This window comes from Eleginops maclovinus, chromosome 14 (assembly GCF_036324505.1).
Source record: "Eleginops maclovinus isolate JMC-PN-2008 ecotype Puerto Natales chromosome 14, JC_Emac_rtc_rv5, whole genome shotgun sequence".
Lineage (NCBI taxonomy): Eukaryota > Metazoa > Chordata > Actinopteri > Perciformes > Eleginopidae > Eleginops > Eleginops maclovinus.
The window spans coordinates 8,024,988-8,030,987 of record NC_086362.1 but is presented as its reverse complement, the minus strand read 5'-3'; the positions used below and the strand labels follow the sequence as shown (position 1 = coordinate 8,030,987).

Here is a 6,000-nt window from a genome sequence, read left to right as displayed (position 1 = left end):
CTCACTTCTAATGTGTGCATTAGGGCCACGGGCAACAGCTTCACATCCAGTCCTATCACTGACATGGAAAGAAGGATTCTGGGAGTGTTCCCAAAGCTCAACACAGTGCTTGTCAAAGGTAAATTCTGACTGAGTTACTTGTGACAACCGGAGGCAGAGACTACTAAACAAACTGAAAGAAACCAGCTTTGATATAAATCACATTATCAGGTGCTTAAGGGTAACATGTAAGACGATGGCCTGGATTTTTCTATTACATGTCAATTTCTTTAAAAGTTTGTTTTGCAAGTTAAAACTCTATTTTTCAAGCTGCAGGTCCTGCTGATATACTGGCAGTAACCTGACTGCAGTTTTGCAAGCCTTCAGCATACTGGTCTGATGTGTTGGTATCCCAACAACTCCTAAATAAGTTAGCGGAGCCAAACCAGGACAGAATCAGTGAGTGGGTGTCTTTAACTCTGCCTGTTACACGATAGCTCTAAAATACTCTCTTGCCTGTGTGCACTTTAAAAGGGTTGATCTTATCTTTCCCCTTCACTATCTTTACTTTTGAAGAGATCCTAAATAAGTAAGGGATGGGGGTAACAAGCTATACCTCTGTTCAAAAAGTCTAAAGTTCAGCTGAATGAATATGAGGCTTCAGCGGTCTATAGAAAGGAGTGTGTTTTTAATATAATATTGACACGTTTTGCTCTTAGTTTCTTGCTACCTGTACAGTTTATACGCAGAGGATCTCATGATCTAATTGATCAAGCTTAGAAGTCTCACATAATGTTAATGGAAGTAGTTCTCTCTATAGGCAATGGGAGGCGCTGTACAATTGTCCAGAAAGCCTTGTAGAGAAGAAGAAGAAGAACACGCGCATTTAGATTGATATAAACAAACAACGGACAGGTGTGGGAATAGCGGAAGAGTGTTCCAGGTAACAAGAGTTAACTACACTGTACTTTGGTATACTAGAACGCATGATTGAGGTTAGCAAACAAATAAACCTTTTCTAGCACCAGAATGTATATATGTTAAGGATAACTAACTATGAAAGCTGTCTGCTTACAGGTGCAAAGGTGTCTTGGCAGAAAAATTGAGTAATATTATCTTTATTGTCCCACAGGGCTCTTCTGTTTACATCCAACACAGAAGCGTTTAGAAAACAGCAACAGATTATTTATCTCATACATAAAACACTAGAAGTATTTTTGGCGTGTGAATTAAAAACAAATAACATATTGTTTGTCAGAATTAATATAAACGTAACCCATTCATTCATAATCCCAAATGACATTGTATAATTGTGTTCATTGCTATCAAGTTAACGTTAGCAGAAAGCTAACATTAGCAATAAGCTAATGCTATAAAGGGTAGCTGCATTTTATATATCTAAAAACAGCCTTAAGTTTTATTACCAAACATTTTAATTTCCCAACAAAGTTATTTTATCAGCAATAAAGGTTGGAGGTTGAGTTTGATAAAACCAGTATTTGTTCAGTACAATACGATTGCTTTCTCCATGTTGAGTTATTCCTTTAGGTGCAGTAAGGCATGACCTGTTGCACTTATACGCTCTGTTTTTGGAAAATGAACATGTCAATAGAAATTGAATTATTAACATTTGAACTACAGTAGACATTTGTTTTTAAAAGCATCAGGTCACAAGCCTTAAATGAAAGTGTACTGTATTTTATGACCAGCCTTTCCTTCAATAAAATCAATGTCTCACAGGTCTGAAGCCCAGTGGCGGCCCAGCAGGTTTTGTGGCAGCGAGAGGAGCAGCATGGAGAGGCTATTTTTACCTGAAGCCCAGGAGTGAGCTGCACACAGAAGGTGAGGCGGAGAGGAGAGGAGAGGAGAGGGGAATTTGGGCAACGTTTGGGATTGTGAATCGAGTAACGTTAATCATCTAGACAGCAGAGACATTAACTGTGCATGAAGCTCGGTCTCTGGACATTGCATGTACTGTTCTAATACTGACAGAGGGCTTGTGTTTGTGTGAATCAGAAAGCAAAGGGAGAGGTGTGTTTGTGTGTGGATCTGGGAGTAAGAGAGGACATGTTTGTGTGTGCTGAGGTGATATACAGTGCCCTGACTTACTCTTGTAGATGAAGTGCACTTTGCTCAAAGCTACACCCCCCCAGAGGAATAGACTGTGTTTTCCAACTCACTTTTCGGGTTGGGAAAACACACTGATGAAAAAGGATGAGGCTACAGCGGCACACTCAGTCTTCGCTGCAGCCCCCGTCACACACTAACATCATTACAATTTCAACTCCAGTGCCTCCTAACAAAACTCTGCATATTTACAATGTGTGTGTGTATTCACTATTGTCTTGTTAAAATTTTACAATGGTTGCTGAGCGCCTTCGCATACCAAACGCTATATTGTGCCTTAATATGGCCTAGTATAATGCCTGCAGATTTGGATAGTGCTGATATGGCACATTTCGCAGAGGAAGCATCTGAGTCAAAGGAAAGCGGAGCGTTCACCCCGGAGAGAACGAGGGGGCTCACCTTTTGTTATTATTTTCGGAGGCGCCGATTCGTGCTGACCTACTTTGGAAGCAGGGATTGGCGAGGCACAGATCACCAATGCAAATGAAATCTGTTGCTTCCTGCCTGTTGGATTTCAAGGCACATGATGCAATTGGGGGGGAAATGACTGGATATTGTAGTCTCACTGTCATCTTTTTATCAGCGTATCTGGACTCATCATTATTCTACATATTCTGCGGAGATTATTGAATCAGTGAATTTAGATCAATTTGAATTCTTGACAGCAACCTGCTTGGTTTATTTACAAAACCTTACATAAACCTGCTCAGCATTGCAAATGACAGTGATCACACTGTGACTGGAGTGCGACACTCCACCTGCTTGACAGGGAGCTGTCACAAAAACCTGTCATTCTGTCAGCCGCTCAGCCCAGACACTACCATCCACTCTGTGCACACAGTTGTTCTGCAGCAAAAGAAGACCAGGATACTATTTCTCTTAAAATTATATCAATTTGATGGACAAGTGCCATCAAGTCGTGCTGTGAAGCTGTGACTATCAAGATGATATTTTATGATAGTATTACTTCTTAATAAAGACGGGTATATTCAGTTTAACTGTGGACCACTTTATGGATTAACATTAAAGTATACTGTTTTCTGCAAAGGAAAAAGTAGGTAAGATTATTTAAAAGAAGTGGCAACAGCCACCATGACTTCACCCATTGATTATGGTTTTATAGTAATTTTCTCATAGACCTCTATACATTTTGACTTTTTGGGAGAACTGGAGTCCCCCCCTGTTGGCATTTTTTTTTTTTTAAAGCAGGTTTAAGCTCTTCCTTGTTGGCTTTACTTTTTGGACCTAGAGGATGTGCTTGGGTTTATTTCAAAGATTGACTTTAAAAACCTCTTCAATCAACTTTTTATATGCAAATGCAGCTCTTTTTGAATTATTGTAAAGCTACAAGTACTTTTCCATTTGGGTGCTGTCACAATCCTTTATAACACACTGTAAATCTAGACACACAGGGAACAAGTGGCTATTTTTTGTGAAGGAGAATCAGCACCAAGACTGCCTTTGCCATCCCTGCAGGGGAGCAGGGGACGAAGTGCTCTAAATCTGGCGTGGCCTTTGTCGCCACATGTGAAATATAATTTGGCGAAGGTTCTCATTTGAAGGGGCCCGGTTCTGCAGTTATGACAGCCCCCCAGCACTCTCTTAAAGTCTCACTGTCTTTCCGCGGCCTCTGTATCGCCGCATCTCTCCGCTATCTTATCTATCCTTCACACATTCTCACACCTTTTCTCTCGCTCGTCCCTCACCTCCCAGCGGCTCTTTTATTGGGCCGCTTTAAAGCCAGATGTTTCTGTGCTGGCATGGAGTGAAGGGGAGGGGCAACCAGATGACTTGTAGCTCATTCCCAACACAAAGGACTCACTTTTCTTTCCCTATTTTGTACTCCACATCCTCCATTTTTACCTCTTACAATCCAAAGATATTGCTTAGTGTGTAATGTGAGCAGCCTGGTTCTGTGTTGAGCCAAGCATTTGATTTGAATTGGTCTTCAATACCGTCTCCACTCTTACTGGAGGTAAAAGGTGTGATCTCAGTGGCCTGGCCATGTTTTCAAACCCAGATAATACCCTCTCAAAGTCTGACATTGGCACACTGGCCCCTGTAATTGTCTGCTCTTGAGATGCTGCATTATTTGTCCTGTTCTGAACTTTTGTAGGGGAATGCATCATTTTATTTTTATAACTGAAAACTATCTCAGGCTCACAGTGTTTTTTTTTATTCAAGTTGGAAATGTCAATTTGCCTAGTCCTTTCTCTCCCCTCGACTATAATCAACAACAGCTTCCATTTTTGCAGATTATACAGACATTGGTGTAAAGAGAGGAATAAAAATTGCCGCCATGCTGAGTTTACGCCTGACAAACAACATCCACGCGGAGATCTGACACTGCAATTTGCACTTACACACAGAGCCTTATTCAGATACATTTCCAGTACAGGCCTATTTTGCAAATCAATCATGCAGCACAAAATAGTGGCGCAGAGACTTATATTTTCCGACGGCCCAGAGTCGGAAAGCAGCAACAGCAGCAAAAAAAAAAAAAGCTGAGATGTGGCAGGGTGTTTATGGAGAATATGAATGAAGGTAGCATGCAGCTTTTATGCCTCCTAATAAGCCCCCAAGGCTGGGGAACATTACGACTCTACATTTTTACAACCACTGATGGTCTGCTCGGAGATGTACAGTGTGTGTGTGTGTGTGTGTGTGTGTGTGTGTGTGTGTGTGTGTGTGTGTGTGTGTGTGTGTGTGTGTGTGTGTGTGTGTGTGTGTGTGTGTGTGTGTGTGTGTGTGTGTGTGTGTGTGTGTGTGTGTGTGTGTGTGTGTGTGTGTGTGTGTGTGTGTGTGTGTGTGTGTGTGTGTGTGTGTGTGTTGGGGGTGGGTCAGACCCATAGCTGTCTATTAAAACGATCCCCATGAATATCTGGCCGTGAATCAGGCTGCCACACTTCCTCTCACATGATACTCCTCACAAATGATATGCTTGATAAATACAGAAAATGTGTGTGTGTGTGCGTGCATGCTTTTGGGGTTCATCACCGCAAATGGATTGGGATCTGACAGGCATTCCAATGAGCTGCTACGATGGCGTGATGCAATCATTACCTCTCACTAAAATTGTGTTCACATTAAGAAGATGTCTCGCTGTTTGTGTGTGTGTGTGTGTGCTTGAGGTTCCGTGCGAATGTGCACCTTAATCGTGTCACATCCGAGCGTCGCACAGCATTTTGTTGTAGGTGTGTGTAACTGCGTGCCTGGCATGGTGAGGGTGCAGTCCATCAGCAAGCCAACGAGGGAGAACTGAGGCAAGTGTACGAGAAAAAGGTGGAGAAGTTATTTCTCCGACACAGATCTGAGATGAGGTTTGCAGGCGGCACTGTAGGACCTAATTCAGAGTTATTGACAAATGCTTGGCCTGTATCTCGTGTTGCATCTTTGTATGAAGTGACCAGAATCCCATATTTTGAGGCTGTTTATTTTTCCAATCCCTACCCTGGATTGCAGCTCCAACTGCTGGGTTTATTTGTATAATAAACCTACGTGAAATCAAACAGTTTCTGTTATAGTTTCTTACATAAAGGTGTTTGGATAACACCTCTGCACTGTGTGGTGGATTCAAACAAAAATAAATTGACACGTTTAGAAACAGATTGTGGTTTGGTTAAAATACGTTATGAAATGTTATTTGAAATAACTTTGCGTCTGCTTTGTCAAAATCCTGTTTTTGACCCAGCCGTCCATCATTTCTCCTTAGATATCTTTAGGTGTTAATACTTCATCACCACACACCACTCTGGGGGTACAAATTTCTTATTTAGTTTTTCTTGTAAATAGTTAGTGCTCAGCATAAATGAGTACACCTCCTTCGAAAAGTAACATTTTAAACAATATCTCAATCAACACAAAAACATTTCCCAAAATGTTGACAAGAGTACA

General features: G+C 41.5%; 1 long non-coding RNA gene across 1 annotated transcript in view; it reads left to right on the top strand.

Moving 5' to 3' along the window:
- Positions 1 to 864: 864 nt before the first annotated feature.
- LOC134875733 (uncharacterized) overlaps positions 865 to 6,000 on the top strand; it is a 57,787-nt gene continuing 52,651 nt past the window's right edge. The window contains exons 1-2 of the long non-coding RNA XR_010167271.1: positions 865 to 922; positions 1,720 to 1,821. This is a non-coding gene — a long non-coding RNA (uncharacterized LOC134875733). The remainder of the gene's footprint in view (positions 923 to 1,719; positions 1,822 to 6,000) is intronic.